This window comes from Lolium perenne, chromosome 4 (assembly GCF_019359855.2).
Source record: "Lolium perenne isolate Kyuss_39 chromosome 4, Kyuss_2.0, whole genome shotgun sequence".
Taxonomy (NCBI): Eukaryota; Viridiplantae; Streptophyta; class Magnoliopsida; order Poales; family Poaceae; genus Lolium; species Lolium perenne.
Window position 1 is genome coordinate 151,087,072 of NC_067247.2, and position 20,119 is coordinate 151,107,190.

Sequence of the window (20,119 nt, forward strand, 5' to 3'; positions counted from 1 at the left end):
GACAGCAGTAGTGATTATAGTAAACAGCAGGATTAAAATACTGTAGGCACAGGGATGGATGAGCGGGCGTTGCATGGATGAGAGAAACTCATGTAACAATCAAGGTAGGGCATTTGCAAATAATAATAAAACGGTATCCAAGTACTAATCAATCAATAGGCATGTGTTCCATATTTAGTCGTACGTGCTCGCAATGAGAAACTTGCACAACATCTTTTGTCCTACCAGCCGGTGGCAGCCGGGCCTCTAGGGAATCTACTGGAAATTAAGGTACTCCTTTTAATAGAGCACCGGAGCAAAGCATTAACACTCCGTGAACACATGTGATCCTCATATCACCGCCTTCCCCTTCGGTTGTCCCAATTTCTGTCACTTTGGGGCCTCGGGTTCCGGACGGCAACATGTGTATACAACTTGCAGGTAAGATCATCAAGCAATGAATATCATCATGAATTGATAACATGTTCAGATCTGAGATCATGGCACTCGAGCCCTAGTGACAAGCATTAAGCATAACAAGTTGCAACAATATCATGAAAGTACCAATTACGGACACTAGGCACTATGCCCTAACAATCTTATGCTATTACATGACCAATCTCATCCAATCCCTACCATCCCCTTCAGCCTACAGCGGGGGAATTACTCACACATGGATGGGGGAAACATGGCTGGTCGATGGAGAGGCGTCGGTGGTGATGATGGCGATGATCTCCTCCAATTCCCCGTCCCGGCGGAGTGCCAGAACGGAGTTTCTGGTCCCGAGACGGAGTTTCGCGACGGTGGCGGCGTACTGGATGGTTTCTGGCGACTTCGACTTCCCGTCTCGTGTTTTTAGATCGAAACCCTTAAGTAGTCCAGAGGGGGGCGTCAGAGGCTGGCCGAGGGGGCCACACGCTAGGGCGGCGCGTCCCCCCTACAGGCCTGATACGTCCAAAACGTATCTACTTTCCCGAACACTTTTGCTATTGTTTTGCCTCTAATTTGTGTATTTTGGATGCAACTAACACGGACTAACGCTGTTTTCAGCAGAACTGTTCTGGTGTCTCATTTTTGTGCAGAAATCCAACTTTCGGGAAAATCCTCGGAATTTATGCAGAAGGCCCTATTTTCCCAGAATGCGACGGACGGAAGGACAAGTCAGGTGGAGGCCCGAGGGCCCCACACCATAGGGCGGCGCGGCCCAGGGGGGGGCCGCGCGGCCATGTGGTGTGGCCCCCTCGGCCGGCCTCCGACGCCCTCCTTCAGACTACTTATTGGCCTCGACCTAAAAACGCACGGAGAGAAGTCGAAGTCGCCAGAAACCGTCCAGAATGCCGCCACATCGTGAAACTCCGTCGCGGGAGCCAGAAGTCTCCGTTCTGGCACTCTGCCGGGACGGGGAATTGGAGGAGATCACCGCCATCATCACCGCCAACGCCTCTACATCAACCAGCCATGTTTCCCCCATCCATGTGTGAGTAATTCCCCCGCTGTAGGCCGAAGGGGATGGTAGGGATTGGATGAGATTGGTCATGTAATAGCATAAGATTGTTAGGGCATAGTGCCTAGTGTCCGTAATTGGTACTTTGATGATATTGTTGCAACTTGTTATGCTTAATGCTTGTCACTAGGGCCCGAGTGCCATGATCTCAGATCTGAACATGTTATTGTTTCATCAAGATATTCATTGTTTATGGTCTTACCTATAAGTTGTATACACATGTCGCTGTCCGGAACCAATGGCCCCGAAGTGACAAGAATTGGGACAACCGGAGGGGATGGTAGCGATGTGAGGATCACATGTGTTCACGGAGTGTTAATGCTTTGCTCCGGTACTCTATTAAAAGGAGTACCTTAATATCCAGTAGTTTCCCTTGAGGCCCGGCTGCCACCGGCTGGTAGGACAAAAGATGTTGTGCAAGTTTCTCATTGCGAGCACGCACGACTATATATGGAACACATGCCTATTGATTGCTTTGTACTTGGACACCGTTTTATTATTATCTGCAAATGCCCTGCTATGATTGTTACATGAGTTTCTCTCATCCATGCAACGCCCGTCATCCGTCCCCGTGCCTACAGTATTTTAATCCTGCTGTTTACTATAATCACTACTGCTGTCTTTGTTACTCTGCTGCTGTTATTTCACTACTGCTACTGCTATAAAACTGTTACTACTGATAAACTCTTGCGAGCAAGTCTGTTTCCAGGTGCAGCTGAATTGACAACTCCGCTGTTAAGGCTTCCAAGTGTTCTTTGTCTCCCCTTGTGTCGAATCAATAAATTGGGTTTTACTTCCCTCGAAGACTGTTGCGATCCCCTATACTTGTGGGTCATCAAGACTATTTTCTGGCGCCGTTGCCGGGGAGCATAGCTTTATTTGGAAGTTCACTTGGATTGATATTGTTTGCTGCAAATTCTCCATCATGGGTAAACCTCGCGATACTAAGGTCGCCGTATTACCATCCACTACAAGAAAAGGTACAACTCTGAGTACCTCTGCTGCTCTTGATTCACCATCTGTGATTGATAAACTTGTTTCACCGCCACATGCTTCACATGCGGGTACTTCTGCTGAATCTGAAAACTCTCATAATATTGATAATATTTCTGCTGTGCTTGATGATAGTGGCTCATTGGGATCCTTTCTAGATGCTACGATTGCTAGGTCTAGACAAATTGAAAATACTGAAACTCCTAATGCTACTACACCTGTTAATTCACCAGAACTTGATTATTCTAGTGATGATCCTGATGAAGATTATGTGGAGCTTAATGATGATTTTATTGAAAAATGCAATGCTACTACTGATGCAAGAAAAATTAAAAAGTTGCTTGCAGAACATCTTTGTTAGATATAAACTGTCTCCTGATCCTAAATTTGCCACATCTCCTATAAACATTAAGGATAAAGATTATGATTTTTCTCTTGATCTATCTCATATAGCTATTGTTGAGAAAACACCCTTTTGTGGTACTGAAAAAGAAAGTGCTTTTGAACATATGACTGAGTTATCTACTCTAAGTAGCTTGTTTTCTGATGATGTCAAGATGCGTACTTACTTTGTTGCTAAAATCTTTCCATTCTCATTAAAGGATGACGCTAAAACTTGGTATAATAGTTTGCCACCTAATTCTATTAAAAGTCCAAAAGAATTGCTTGATGTTTTCTTCCGTAAATACTTTCCTGCTAGTGCTCAACATATTGCTTTGCAGAGAATCTATAATTTTGACCAGGGAGATGGAGAGAAATTGCCTGAGGCTTGGGCGAGATTTTGCTCTCTTATTAGAGCTCGGCCTGACCATGATTTGGAAAAGCATGATTTGCTTGATATATTTTATAGTGGACTAACCATTGAGTCTAGGGCATACCTGGATAGTTGTGCTGGTTGTGTTTTCAGAAAGAACTCAGGGCAGCTGAAGAATTATTGGCTAAAATAGGCCGGAATCATGATGATTGGACTACGCCTGAACCAACTCCAACGCCAGTATTAAAGAAGAGGGGTATGATTAAATTAAATGATGAAGATATGAGGGAAGCCAAGAAGTCTCTCAAGGAGAAAGGTATTAAATCTGAAGATGTGAAGAATCTTCCTCCCATAGAAGATATATGTGAGATAATTCCCCCTTCATCCATGATTGAGGTAAACTCCCTTCAGCGCTTTACTAGGGAAGATATTCCGTATTCGAAACCTCCTGCACAATGCTTAGATGAGTTTGATAATTATATTGTTAAGCAAGAAAATTTTAATATGAGAGTAGAGAATCATTTAATGGAAAATTCTTGAGCTATTAGTGAATTGCATGATATTGTAGAGAGAACCTCCAATGATGTTAAGATGCTTGTTAAACATTTTCATATGGTTCAAACTCAAATTGATCAACTCACTAAAGTGCAAAATGACTTGTTGGGGAATAATTCTAAAGAAAAACATGCTTATGAAGTAACAACTAGAGGCGGTGTCTCTACCCAGGATCCTCTATATCCTGAAGGGCATCCCAAAAGAATTGAACAAGATTCTCAACGCATTGAACCTAGTGCTCATTCTAAGAAGAAAAAGAAGAAGAAACATAAAAATGTTGTAGAATCCTCTGAACCTGTTAATGATCCTAATAGTATTTCTATTTCTGATGCTGAAACTGAAAGTGGTAATGAACATGATAAAGATAATGATAAGAATGATACTCCTGATAAAGAAGAGGTTGAAGAAGAACCTGAAAAGCATGCTAAAAATAAAAAGTACACTAAAGAAGATTTTATTGCTGAGAAACATGGTAATGAAAGAGAACCTTGGGTTCAAAAGCAAATGCCCTTTCCTGCTAAGAAACTAAAATCAAAGGAAGAAGAACACTATAATAAATTTTGTGATTGGATGAAACCTTTATTCTTGCAAATCCCTTTGGTGATGCTATTAAATTGCCTCCTTATTCAAAGTATATGAAAGATATTGTTACTAACAAAAGGAAAATCCCCAATGAGGAAATTTCCACTATGCTTGCTAATTACTCTTTCAATGGCAAAGTGCCAAAGAAGTTGGGCGACCCAGGTATACCTACTATTCCTTGTTCTATTAAGAATAATTATGTTAAAACTGCTCTATGTGATTTGGGAGCCGGTGTTAGTGTTATGCCTTTTTCTCTTTATAAGAGACTTTATCTAGATAAGTTGATACCTACTGATATATCTTTGCAAATGGCTGATAAATCTACTGCTATTCCTGTTGGTATATGTGAGGATGTTCCTGTTCAAGTTACTACTAACTGCTTGATATTAACTGATTTTGTTGTGTTGGAAATGCCTGAAGATGATAATATGTCTATTATTCTTGGGAGACCTTTTCTTAACACCGCAGGGGCTGTTATTGATTGCAATAAAGGAAAGGTTACCTTCAATGTTGATGATAAGGAGCATACCGTCTATTTCCCCAAGAAGATTGATAAAGTATGTGGAGTCAATACTATTTTTAATGTGAGAACTATCAAAGTGGGAACTATTGATTGTCCTATATATGAGCCTAAGGAAGAATATCAAACTCTCGTGATTGGATCCATATCAATACAATTCAAGGTAACATGATTGATTTGAGGTTTATTTCTTCTTATGCTATGTAAAATTTATTTGGTGGCAAGACTTGATCAACCTTGTTAACAAATACTTTTTATATGCATAGAGGAGGTAAACAACATCTCTTTCTTCCTCCATATGCTCTAGTTGCTGTAGCACTTTTAATTTGCAAAGTTCCTTAGTTAATTGGAGATTTCAAAATTTTTCCTGGCCAGTAATAATAAACTAAATACCCAGAAATGTGCGTTTTTCAAAGTTTTCAAAAATTCACAAAAACTATACCATTGGTCCTATTTTTCGACGAAGCACCTGGGAGCACCAGAGGATGACCTGTGGGGCACCCCAGGGTGCCAAACCACAGGCCGGCGCGGCCAAGGAGGGGGGCGCGCCACCCTGTGGTGTGGGCCCCTCCTTGCCCCACTACTTCATCTCTTCCTCCCAGAATCTTCCCTCTCCCGAAAAAACTCGCACCAGGTTTCTCTCACTCGTGTTTTTGCTCAAGAGCTCAGAATTTTTTGATCTCTTTGCTCAGCCCAGATTTCTGTCTGAGATTTGGCACATTTGCTCTCCGGTATGTGACTCCTCCACCTATCCAAGTAGAATTTTGTTTGGTTGAGTATATCTTGAATATTTTGCTGCTGTAGGTAACATGTTTAGTGAGCTTGCATGCTTGTTCTAAGTGGTAGAAACTAGTTTTGATGCATGATTAGTACTCTAGCAAGTTCCTATAGTAGTTCCCCTTGATTATATGTCACCAAATCAAATTTTATATTGTTTGTTGAAAATTTCAGAGAAGGGATGAAGAAGTTCAACTTTGGAGAGTTGTTCAAGAAAGGAACAACCAGCACCGGGAGGCCTTCTAGGGCCGCCACCCGGTTTAGGCGATCGTACAATGAGGATATCATCGCGCCTAGCTTCGCGCCCGAAGAGGACAACGGGGCTCCTAATGCTTCATCCTTCCCATGTTATGATTTTCTGACAAATGCAGGGATATTGGATGATTTCTTCACCCTTGTCAACAAGGCGGGCTTAACCACCTACGTGGGAGACGAAAGGGAGCAATACTACATGCTCACTAATACGTCTCCGACGTATCGATAATTTCTTGTGTTCCATGCCACATTATTGATGATATCTACATGTTTTATGCACACTTTATGTCATATTTATGCGTTTTCCGGAACTAACCTATTAACAAGATGCCGAAGTGCCAGTCCCTGTTTTCTGCTATTTTTGGTTTCAGAAATCCTAGTAACGAAATATTCTCGGAATCGGACGAAATCAACGCCCAGGTTCCTATTTTGCCCGGAAGCATCCAGAACACACGAGAACCGCCAGAGAGGGGGCACAGGGCCACCAAACCCTAGGCCGGCGCGGCCAGAGGGGGGCCGCGCCCCCTATAGTGTGGGCCCCCCAGAAGTCCTCCGAGGCTGCCCTTCCGCCTATTTAAAGCCTCCATCGCGAAAACCCTATTACGTTCGACGAAACCCACAGAAACCTTCCAGAGCCGCCGCCATCGCGAAGCCAAGATCTGGGGGACAGGAGTCTCTGTTCCGGCACGCCGCCGGGACGGGGAAGTGCCCCCGGAAGGCTTCTCCATCGACACCGCTGCCATCTCCACCGCCATCTTCATCACCGCTGCTGCTCCCATGAGGAGGGAGTAGTTTTCCATCGAGGCTCGGGGCTGTACCGGTAGCTATGTGGTTAATCTCTCTCCTATGTACTTCAATACAATGATCTCATGAGCTGCTTTACATGATTGAGATCCATATGATGAGCTTTGTATCGCTACTAGTTGTGTGCTACTCATGTGATGTTATTAAAGTAATCTATTCCTCCTGCATGGTGTAAAGGTGACTAGTGTGTGCACCATGTGGTTCTTGTCGTAGGCTATGATCACGATCTCTTGTAGATTGTGGAGTTAATTATCATTATGATAGTATTGATGTGATCTATTCCTCCTTCATAGTGTAATGTGGACAGTGTGTGCACTATGTTAGTTCTTGGTTTATTTTGCAATGATCTATTATGCTCTAAGGTTATTTAAATATGAACATTATTGTGGAGCTTGTTAACTCCGGCATTGAGGGTTCGTGTAATCCTACGCAATGTGTTCATCATCCAACAAAAGAGTGTATGTAGCACATATGAGAAAGAGTTATTTATTATGCGATCAATGTTGAGAGTGTCCACTAGTGAAAGTATGATCCCTAGGCCTTGTTCCTAAATATCGCTATCATTGCTTGTTTCTTGTTTTTACTGCGTTACTACTGCTGCAATACTACCACCATCAACTACACGCCAACAAGCTATTTTCTGGCACCGTTGCTACTGCTACTATTTATTCATACCACCTGTATTTCACTATCTCTTCGCCGAACTAGTACACCTATTAGGTGTGTTGGGGACACAAGAGACTTCTTGCTTTGTGGTTGCAGGGTTGCATGAGAGGGATATCTTTGACCTCTTCCTCCCTGAGTTCGATAAACCTTGGGTGATCCACTTAAGGGAAAACTTGCTGCTGTTCTACAAACCTCTGCTCTTGGAGGCCCAACACTGTCTACAGGAAAAGGAGGGGGGGCGTAGACATCACTCACCAAAATTTTCGTCGAGAGCTTCCAGTTCAACAATACGCAATATGAGCCAACAGTTGCGTTCAAGATCTATGGTAATCCTGTTACTATGGAATTGAAAGAATTTTGTCGTGCATTGGATATTGCCCCTGTAGGTACAGCAAGTAGGATTGATGACAACCCCCGGGACTTGTTGGAGCTCTATCGAGGGATCACCGATGATGATTGTCGCACCATTCAGCGTGGCAAGATAAGGAACATTCAACTCCCCGCCATTAAGTATTTTGCATATTATATTGCTACTAGCATTCTTGGTAGGGAGAACACTAGCAATATTTCTAGTTACCATCTTGCTTTCTTGAATATTGCACTTACTGGTCAGACATCTTATCACCTTGGTTCTCTTATTGCTTGCCGCCTGTCTAATAGGGGGCCTATTTTTGGAGGAACTATTGCACTGCGCGTTTTAACATATTTAAGACTTCCTCTTGATCCTAATGATGTGCCATTGATCCCTAGGAGACTCGATATTGCTGCTATGAAGAGTCATAATTTTGTTACCACTGATTCTACTTTAGATAATATGGTCTATAGAATGTTGTTTGCTGACGGGGATGAGAAGGAAATCCCTCTTCCCCAACCAGGTTTGTTCAGTATTGACAGGCAATCATGGTCGTGCACTAAGGAGGAGGTGGATGAACATATGAAGATACAAGACTTCCACCAGCGGCATGACTCCGAGGACGCCGAGGCTTCCCACGACTACACCGTCACGTATCCGGGTGCTTCTTCTAGCACATACCCGGAAGATGATCCACCTTCGTCGTACTACGGAGATACTACCTCATGGGATCGATGGGATTGAACTCCACTTAGGCCAAAAGCCTAAGCTTGGGGGGAGGTATACCGGCATCACTCATTCTTTGCATATTATGATTGCTGGATACTTATACATACTGGTTTAGTCTCTTTGAGTGGTTTTCTAATGAGAGGGAGATGATATTTGGGGAAGTGCTGCCTGAAAACAGATTCTGGGCTGTTACTAGAAAAATTCGTGCGCACAGCCAGAACGTTATTTTGAGCTGCCAATTTTTGTGCAGGTTCCCCAGGTTGTTATCTAACTTTCATTAGTTGAACACTTTTCGATCTGAGCAACGTAAGATTTTTGTAAAAATCGATTTCTGTACTGCTGTCAGGTTTTGGCAGATTTCTGCCATCTCGCTTTTCTGTGTTTCTTTTAGTTTTCATTTTCTTGTTCTTGCTTTGTTTCTTTCTTAAAACACAAAAAGACCAAAAATATTTCTGTTGTTTCTCTTCATCATTTGTTTTCTTTGGTTTCTTGCATTTGTTTCGCTTTATTTGCTATTGCCAGTTTGCTATAAGAAAACCCAAAAAGATTTTGCTTTGTTTGTTTGTTTCCTTTTGTTCTTGTTTGTAATTCGAAAACACCAAAAATATTTGCTGTTCTTCTTTGGTTTGTAAAGTTCATCTTGAGTTCAATGGTCTTCGGTGGCTGGAACGTGGTTTTCATTTCATATTATCCAGGCTACACAAGTGAAAAGGCAATAATGACGATCTACGATAATCTGATTGTGGTAAGAGGCTGGTATGAACTCTATTTGTTTTCATTTTTGTACATATACTCATCCATGTGAGCATGCTTGGCTGGTTCATGTGAGGTATATGTTATTTGAGAAAGTCTAGTAGTTTATGATCTCTCATGTTTAGCTCCAATCTATTAATATGAGTAGCATGTCATGGATGTTTGCTTGCATTGTTTTATTCATAAGTAAGTATGGCATTGTGGTATCCTCCTCTGAATAATTCATTTATATCGACTTGGCACATGCTCACGCATGCATATGACTGAACAAAAAGTCAATTAAGCCTTGATGATCTATATTGCTTCAGAGTTCTTGTATCATTTTTATGCCTCCGTTAATTTATTTTGCCGCAAGCATGATTATGACAGTTACTGCTCTCTTGATTTGTCGCTCCCTAGTCTATTGCTAGCCTTCACTTGTACTGAGCGGGAACGCTGCTCGTGCTTCCAAACACATGAAAACCAAGTTGTTCCAAAGTGTCCACCATAAATACCTATGCATGGCATTTCAAACCATTCCAAGTAAATTCTCATGCGCTACCTTTAAAGCCTTCAAAATGCTTCTCAATTTGTGTTTATGTTTCATAGCTCATGAGGAAGTATGTGTTGTTTAGCTTTCAACCTTGTCATTTACTTTTGACGGACTCTCATATGGACTAGTGGCACATCCGCTTATCCAATAACTTTGCAAAAAGAGCTGGCAATGGGATTCCCAGTCCCAAATTAATTAACTTAAATAGACACTCCTCCATGGTTTGTGATTGTTGGACGGCACCCGAAGGATTCGGTTAGCCATGGCTTGTGTAAGCAAAGGTTGGGGGGAGTGTCATCATCATAATAAAACTAAAATAAAAAGGCACTCCTTCATGGTATGAGATTGTTGGCAGGCACCCGAGGATTCGGTTAGCCATGGTTTGTGAAAGAAAGGTTGGAAGGAGTGCCGCATAGACATAAAGATAATTCATGGGAGCCGCTCTTGAAAGTCCGGTTGGCGAGGTAGTTAGTGTACCCATTACCATTCATTGACAACAACAAACACCTCTCAAAATAATTTTACTCCTGCTTTACAAATGAAAAGCTCTAGCGCATGTTAATCCCTGCTTCCCTCTGCGAAGGGTCAATCTTTTACTTTTATGTTGTGTCTCCATTATTTCTTTGAGCACTATCTTGAGAGCACAACTGTCATTCTTAGTATAATATGCTTGTCTCAAAATATGATTGATTGTGGTATAACTTTGATGCTTTTATCTTTGACAATCACTACTTCTAGTCTTTCTATGAACTCCAGAGGTGCCCGGGCATTTATGTTTTGCCAATCAAATACAGGCAAGCGAGATACCACTTTATCATACTCTCTTATGAACATTGCAATCTTGCTTATATACATGATTCATGATGCTTATTATTAATTGTTGGTACCTCTCCATGATTGACATAGCTGTTAGATGATCTTATTTGCACGTATCTCATTATGAACTGCTTAAGTATTAGCCATAGCATGAGAATATATACATCATATGAGCAAATGTGTTCGTGAAAGTTCTTTTATCGCTCAGTTGTTAACTGAATTGCTTGAGGACAAGCAATAAGCTAAGCTTGGGGGGAGTTGATACGTCCAAAACGTATCTACTTTCCCGAACACTTTTGCTATTGTTTTGCCTCTAATTTGTGTATTTTGGATGCAACTAACACGGACTAACGCTGTTTTCAGCAGAACTGTTCTGGTGTCTCGTTTTTGTGCGAGAAATCCAACTTTCGGGAAAATCCTCGGAATTTATGCGAAGGCCCTATTTTCCCAGAATGCGACGAACCGAGAAGGACAAGTCGGGTGGAGGCCCGAGGGCCCCACACCATAGGCGGCGCGGCCCGGGGGGGCCCGCGCGGCCATGTGGTGTGGCCCCTCGGCCGGCCTCCGACGCCCTCCTTCGGACTACTTATTGGCCTCGACCTAAAAACGCACGGAGAGAAGTCGAAGTCGCCGAAACCCTCCGTAACGCCGCCACATCGCGAAACTCCGTCGCGGGAGCCGAAGTCTCCGTTACGGCACTCATTGGGACGGGGAATTGGAGGAGATCACCGCCATCATCACCGCCAACGCCTCTACATCAACCAGCCATGTTTCCCCCATCCATGTGTGAGTAATTCCCCCGCTGTAGGCCGAAGGGTATGGTAGGGATTGGATGAGATTGGTCATGTAATAGCATAAGATTGTTAGGGCATAGTGCCTAGTGTCCGTAATTGGTACTTTGATGATATTGTTGCAACTTGTTATGCTTAATGCTTGTCACTAGGGCCTGAGTGCCATGATCTCAGATCTGAACATGTTATTGTTTCATCAAGATATTCATTGTTTATGGTCTTACCTATAAGTTGTATACACATGTCGCTGTCCGGAACCAATGGCCCCGAAGTGACAAGAATTGGGACAACCGGAGGGGATGGTAGCGATGTGAGGATCACATGTGTTCACGGAGTGTTAATGCTTTGCTCCGGTACTCTATTAAAAGGAGTACCTTAATATCCAGTAGTTTCCCTTGAGGCCTTTGCCACCGGCTGGTAGGACAAAAGATGTTGTGCAAGTTTCTCATTGCGAGCACGCACGACTATATATGGAACACATGCCTATTGATTGCTTTGTACTTGGACACCGTTTTATTATTATCTGCAAATGCCCTGCTATGATTGTTACATGAGTTTCTCTCATCCATGCAACGCCCGTCATCCGTCCCCGTGCCTACAGTATTTTAATCCTGCTGTTTACTATAATCACTACTGCTGTCTTTGTTACTCTGTTCTTTGTTATTTCACTACTGCTACTGCTATAAAACTGTTACTACTGATAAACTCTTGCGAGCAAGTCTGTTTCCAGGTGCAGCTGAATTGACAACTCCGCTGTTAAGGCTTCCAAGTGTTCTTTGTCTCCCCTTGTATCGAATCAATAAATTGGGTTTTACTTCCCTCGAAGACTGTTGCGATCCCCTATACTTGTGGGTCATCAAGGCCGCGCCGGCCTAGTGTCTGGGGGGCCTGGGCCTGCCCCAGGCCTGCCCTTCTGGCTCCGTGATTCTTCTGAAAAAATAAGCCCTTCGACATAAATTCCGAGGATTTTCCTGAAAGTTGAATTTCTGCACAAAAACGAGACACCAGAGCAATTCTGCTGAAAACAGCGTTAGTCCGTGTTAGTTGTATCCAAAATACACAAATTAGAGGCAATACAATAGCAAAAGTGTTCAGGAAAGTAGATACGTTTTGGACGTATCAGCGTCAAGTACGCCGGAAACTTTCCGATCGTCCCTGAGGACGAGTGCTGGATTCCGGCTAAGACAAACCCCGTCAAGCTCTCCATCATCCCGATCGGCGGGATACACCTCTTCATCGAGGAGACCGTCGATTCCGACGGGAACGCACTGGTAAGTAGCGCTGACGCGACTGCCGCTGAGCAGGACGTAGTCGCGTAGATCCGATCTGAGTCGCAGGAACTTCTTGAAGAAGATTCCGCCTTAGATCTGGAAAAATAAAAACCCACCCAATCCGCCCCTGAGCAGGAAATAAAGGTGTAAGACCAATGCAGATCCGCTTGGGTCTCCCAGGTGTTAGATAAGCAAAGGTGTCACTTCGTGCACTTCTTAGCCCATACCGCAGGAGCCGCCCCTCAAGAAGCCGGAGCTGGCCCCATGCAGGTTGAGGCACCGGAAAACAGCGACGCTCTGGATCAGCAGGAGGCTGTCGGAGAAAGGGACGCTCCGGGTGAAGAATCGATCCTGGGCAACCTAAGCCCAACTTCCGACGATACCTCCTCCATGGACACTAAAGAGTACGATCGCAAGTTGAAAGAACTCGGAGGCGGTGAACAGATTGAAGTAGATTCCGCCCAGCCTAAGCAGGTTCTTGCAACCTTAGCGGCGCTGGATCAGCAGGAATCAGCAGATGAGCACACCACTTCCGACCCACAGCCATCCTATGCAGGATCTCCGCTATCGTGGGAACGACCGCATAAGGAAGTCCTGTCCCCAGAAGAATTGGTTGAGCAGGCAGGCATGGACGCAATCGCACACTCGGAGATCCTCAACAAACCTATAACTCCTGATGAAGCTGCAGATCCGGAGGCTCTAGAAGCCAAGAGGCAGGAGATGCTGGCAACAGCCAAAAAATTCGCCACCACCGCAGCAGCAATGCTGGACGAGAGGAAAGAAGCCGCGCACTTTGTGGATAATTTTCTCAAGCGAGAACGTGAGGTTGACGAACAGCTGGTAAAAGTCAAGCAGCTCCAAAAGCACTGGGAAGACAAGGTCACCGAGCTTCAGCAGGAGGCCGATAAAATCAAGCGGGAAGCTATACCTCCCCGCAAGATCACCTTCGCAACTCCCACCGAGCAACAGCCATTCACAACTCCAAAAGATAACATGAAAAAGGTTGCGGAGATCTTGAAAAAGAAGGACGAGGCGATTGATATCGACTACGTTCGTACGCTCGTTGCCTCAGCAATGAAACAGCAGAGCAAGGCAGACACTTCGCGCAGGATGGAATCCAACCCGGATCACTGTGTGTCTACCGCGCAGAAGGACGCCCACGCCAATCTCCATCTCGATGATGAATCGCGCACCGGATCCACGGAGCGCAGAAGAAAAACTAGAGAACGCCCAAATCCGATCCCCGTACCGTCAAAGACGCCTCCGTCAGACCCGAAGAAGGGAAAGGATGCAATGTACGCTGGTAGGAACAAGTACCGGAACCCGTCACCTCCGCCTAACGGATACCCGCGTCCCCCACCTCCTCGCCGCCGTAGTCCAGCCGGAAACACCAGGCCCCATGGGTCCGGTGGAATCAATATCCGCGACAATGTGCTGCCGCCGAGGACCGGAAACAGGGAGCGTACGCCGGAACCCCGCCGGAACCAGAACAACAATCGTGAGCCTGAGCCCAGAAGGAGCCGGAACAATGATCGCGAACCTGAGCCCAGGAGGAGTCGGAACGTGGAACGTGAGCCGGAGCCCCGCCGAAGCCGGAACGATGGAGGAGACTATCAACAAGGTGAAGGTAGCCACCGAAGCCGGAGCCAGCCGCGGGAAGAACGCCGGGAATCCGAAGGAGGAAGCAAAAAATCTTACAGGCCCCCTCGCAGGTCTCCCTCACCACCGCCAAGCGGAGGAGGTGGAGGCGGAGGCGGTGGCCGGAGATCTCGCTCCCGCTCAAAAACCCCGGACGGCGGCACACGCGATGCCCGGGAACGCCTCAACGAGTACAAAACTGACTACATCGGCCCAAAATGCTTTGGCAGGATGATTCGAGAGGAACCAAAGCCAAGGATGAACCTCAAGCTACCCGGAAACCTGAAGCATTATGATGGCACCGAAAGGCCGGATACCTGGATCGAGGATTACTACAATGCAGTAACCTTCGCCGGTGGAAACCCTAACATTGCCTGCCGCATGTTCAAGCTGTACCTTGTAGGTCCAGCCCGGATCTGGCTGAGTGACCTCGAGAAGAACTCCATCTTTTGCTGGTTTGACCTGAAGAACGCCTTCGAGAAGCACTTCAGGGGCACCTACAAGAGGCCTGCCACGACAAGCGACCTACATGCATGTATCTAGAAGAAGGGTGAAACATCAAGGAGCTTCCTCACCCGATGGTTGCAAACCAGGAACGAGTGCGAGAACGTTGATAACCGCACAGCAATGCACACCTTTATTGGTGGATTGCAGAGAGGAGGACTGCTGCGGCACAAGCTTACTTGCTTGGTCAATGCAAACAAACTGACTTTGGATGACATGATCACCATCGCCAGCGATCATACTGCCACCGATGACGACGCAGGCGGAGATCTCACAACTACAGCAATTCCCCTGCATCAGCAAAAGAAGAACCGAGATAACGGTAGCAGCAGTGGCACCAAGCGGAAAAATCCCCCTGATGACCAAAGAAGTGGCGGATACGACTTGATCGCCATGGCTTTCCAGCGCGGAGGCCAAGGAGGCGGAAGAGGCCGCGGAGGCGGAGCTGGAAGGGGCCAGCAACGTGGTGATGAGGTCACCGCTGCCGGAACCCGCGCTCCCCAAACTTATGAGGAGTACAGAGACATGCTCTGCCTGGCCCATCTGGATCCGGCTACAGGGAAGTCCACTCACACCAACCGCAACTGCAAGTGGGTCAATGATCTCAAATCTGACCCGGAAGCAGGATACAAGCGAGCCCGGAAGCACCGCCCACGCGGCAAAGGAGGCAAGGGCAAGAACAAGGACAAGGAGGAAGACAGTTCCGAGGCGATGGATGAGGATGATGCTTCGCCGGATCCCAAAGGTGGATCCGCAGCTAAACCCAACCCCTTCGACAAAAAGAGCGTGGGCGCGTACCACACCTTCCTCGGAACCCCAACAGTCCGTGCAAGCAAATCAGCTCTCCGGATCCTGAACGCCACAGTCCCAGCTGTGCCGCAGTACGTAAGGTGGTCGGAAACTCCGTGTACGTTTGACAGGAAGGATCACCCTACTGTCATTCCGAAAGAGTGCTATGCCTTGGTTGTAAGTCCCCGCATCGATGGGTATGAATTCTCCAAGTGCCTCATGGACGGCGGAGCTAGCCTTAATATCATGTACCTGGAGACTCTGGAGCGGATGAACCTTACCAAGGAACAGCTAAAACACAGCACCACTGAATTCCATGCTGTAGTTCCGGGTAAAAAGGCAAACTCCCTTGGCAACATCAGACTTCCCGTGGCCTTCGGCGATGCCAATAACTTTCGCGAAGAGATGATCACGTTTGAGGTCGTGCCCTGCAAGAGCTCCTACCACGTCATCTTCGGCAGGCCCACCTACCACAAGTTTCACGCAAGAGCGTGCTACATCTACAACAAGCTCAAAATTCCGGGTCCAAAGGGTATGATTACCGTATCCGGAGACTACAAGAAGGCTCACGAGTGCGAGTTAGGTGAAGCCGCCTTCGCAGAGTCTGTGATATCTGGAGAGGAGCTGCAAGGCTACAGAGCCGCGGTGGATCCGCAAGAGATGCACACCACCAAGAAGCAGATCTCCGAACAGAAGACCTCGTTCAAGGCCGCGATAGAAACCAAGAAGCATGACCACATCGTAGGCGACAACTCCAAGCAGGTTTCAGTCGGAGCCAACATGGAACCCAAATAGGAAGATGCGCTCGTCGAGTTCCTCCGCGCTAACATGGATATCTTCGCATGGCAACCTTCTGACATGTCCGGAGTACCTAGGGAACTCGCCGAGCACTACCTCAACATAAATCCGGGGGCTAAACCGGTGAAGCAAGCTATGCGACGCTTTGGAGATAAGAAGCGCTGCGCCATAGGAATGGAATTAGCAAAGTTACTAGAGGCAGGTTTTGTAATAGAAGTTATCCATACTGATTGGGTCGCAAACCCCATCCTTGTACCCAAAAAGAACACTGAAATACTAAGAATGTGCATCGATTACTCCGGCTTGAATAAGCATTGTCCGAAGGATCCGTTCCCCTTGCCGCGCATTGACCAAGTCATTGATTCGACGGCAGGGGCGGAACTTCTTTGTTTTCTTGACGCATATTCCGGGTATCATCAGATCCGGATGAAGACGTCCGACCAAAAGGCGACCTCGTTCATCACCCCGTTCGGCACTTACTGCTATGTCACCATGCCCTTTGGTTTGAAAAATGCAGGTGCCACCTACCAACGTACGATGCAGCGGTGCCTGAAGGACCAAATTGGCCGGAACGTGCACGCTTACGTCGACGACATCGCGGTCATGACCCGGAAAGGATCCGACTTGATCAGCGACCTCACAGAAACCTTTGAGAACCTCCGACGGTACAAGATGATGTTAAATCCGCTGAAGTGCGTCTTTGGCGTTCCAGCCGGAAAACTCCTTGGCTTCATCGTTTCTCATAGAGGCATTGAAGTTAACTCAGAGAAAACCAAGGCAATCCTGTGCATCAAAAGGCCAACTTATCTCAAAGATGTGCAACGACTAACTGGCTGTGTTGCAGCAATCAGTAGTTTGTCAGCCGTCTTGGCGAGAAGGCGCTTCCTTTGTACAAGCTGCTGAAGAAAACAGACAAATTTGTCTGGGACGACGCAACAGATGCAGCACTTCAGGGGTTGAAGGAAATACTCACCTCCCCACCTATACTAGCAGCTCCAGAAGAGTCAGAGCCCATGCTCCTTTACCTGGCAGCTATCAACAGAGTCATCAGTCTCGTCATCGTGGTGGAACGAAAGGAAGAAGGTCACGAATATGGAGTCCAAAGGCCAGTCTATTACATTAGCGAGGTACTGACAGAATCCAAGCAAAGATATCCTCACTTTCAGAAGCTAGCCTACGGCGTGTTCCTAGGCAGCAGGAAGCTGAGACACTACTTCCAAGAGCACCCGGTAACAGTCGTGAGCAAGGCTCCGCTGTCGACGATTCTCAACAACGCTGACGCAACATGACGCACAGCAAAATGGGGCATTGAATTATCCGCCTTCGACATCAATTACAAAGCCAGGACTGCGGTCAAATCCCAGGTCTTGGCAGATTTCGTCGCAGATTGGACAGAGGCTCCGGATGCAAATCTGGAGCCGGAACCAGAAACATGGGTCATGCACTTCGATGGATCCAAGCAGCATCATGGCTCAGGAGCCGGAGTCACCCCGAAGTCCCCCGCCGGAGAAGAAATGCAATACGTTCTGCAGATTCACTTCGAAGCTACAAATAACATGGCGGAATACGAGGCTCTACTACACGGTCTGCGCATCGCTAAGGAAATCGGGATCAAGCACATCATATGCTGCGGAGATTCCGACCTGGTGGCACAACAAGTAGCCGGAACCTGGAACGCCAGAAACCCCGTTATGGCGGCCTATAGAGACGAAGTTGACGAGATCGCCAAATGCTTCCTCGGATACGAAGTCAAGTACGTCAGGCGAGACGATAACACAGCGGTAGACATGCTATCCAAGCTCGGATCCGGCAGGAAACCAATTCCGCCTGGCATCTTCCTGGAGCACTTACGGATACCCTCTGTAAAGGGCGCTAACCCGGAAAATCCGGATATGGCAGTATCTCCGGCTAGAGAAGTGATGGCTATCATTCCGGCCTGGACACAGCCGTTCTTGGACTACCTCATTGATCGAAAGTTGCCAGAGGACGAGGTCCTCGCACGACAGATCATAAGACGAGCAAGATCCTACACAATAGTTGATGGACAGCTCTACAAACGAAGCACAACCGGGGTATTTCTCAAATGTGTCTCCAATCAAGATGGCATTGAAATCCTCAGAGAGATCCACGCAGGGGATTGCGGGCATCACGCCGCCCCCAGGTCCCTCGTTGCAATAGCTTTCCGGCTAGGCTTTTATTGTTTAACAGCTAAAGAAGATGCTGATAAAATGGTAAAAACTTGCCGAGGTTGTCAGTACTACGCTACTCAACCAAACGCTCCAGCCCAAGAGCTGAAGACCATCTCTATCACCTGGCCATTTGCGGTCTGGGGGCTCGATATGGTTGGAAAGTTAAAGAAATCATCTCCTGGCGGTTTTGAATACCTCCTAGTCGCTGTTGACAAGTTCAGCAAATGGATCGAGGCAAAGCCAGTGAGAAAAGCCAATGGTGCTACGCCACTAAAATTTGTTTGCAGCCTCGTGACGAGATTCGACATCCCACACAACATAATCACAGACTATGGCACGAACTTCGCATAAGGAGAATTGAAGGATTATTGCCATGACGTAGGGATCCGGCTTGACCTCGCATCTGTGGCTCACCCACAATCCAATGGTCAGGTCGAAAGAGCCAACGGCCTCATACTATCCGGAATTAAACCACGCCTTGAAGAACCACTGCGACGCGCAGCCGGAGCTTCGGCTGATGTGACGCCCCGTTACGTTCGATTAAATCAAGCGTAACGGAAACCGTCACTTCAGAGTTGCGCCAGGACCAGCCAAGGAGAATAGTAGCATGTACATAGTGGAAACTTTCACCGTTTGAAAGCGGTGTCCTTTATTACATCGTCACACAAACTAAGGCAATACAATCCCACCGGCTTGAAATACCAGCCATAAATCTACTCCTCATAGCCTTGGACATCGACTTCCCCATACTCATACTCCACTTCAGCAAAGTCAGAGTCAAAGTCACCACAAGTGCCAGATTCGTCATAAGCACCGGTCTCTATCTCCTCAGAGTTGTCATACATCACGGTCTCTGGAAAACAATGGAGAAAGCAAGGCTGAGCACGTATAAAATACGTACTCAGCAAGTCGCCGGGGGTGGAGGGGTGGCGGGTGATTTAAAAAGAAAGTAAAAACTCAACGGCTCATTAGCCGTCCGACCGACAACACTTTTAGGAGAAAAACTTCCCCGATTTCCCGTTTGTTGCAAAACCATATTTTTATTTATGAAATCTGCTGGCGGCAGACAACGTGGGACCTTACATCCTGTGTTAGAGGAAAACCCACACGACGCACTTCCAAACCCGGAAGCTGGGAGTGATATCACATTTTACTCTGATCAGAGGTGTACTGCTTTGCCCATAGCGTCACTTGGTCAATTTCGTTCATGCGCTACCACGGCGCACAACTAGAGCAAGGGACCAAAACCTTTAGCCAGCCCATACACCACCTCTGCTTTTCCACCTTGCCTTAATCACCAAAGGCCCGCGGGTCGAGACCCCTAACCGGCGGTCTCGCCCTAGGGTGACTGTACCTACCCGGCTACGATCACCTTCTCACCCGTGCGAGGTAGCTACTTGGCCTGGTTAATCGGTCAAGCCCGTCCCATTCCAGGTCTATGGTCAGTACGGGTTGCGCCGCTTTTGAAGTAAGCGCCAGTGTTGGTTATGTTTTTATTAGATAATCCCTGTAGAGGAGCCTGACTTCCAAGGCAACCCTGACCGGGATGCTTCCACCAATTCCGGCTC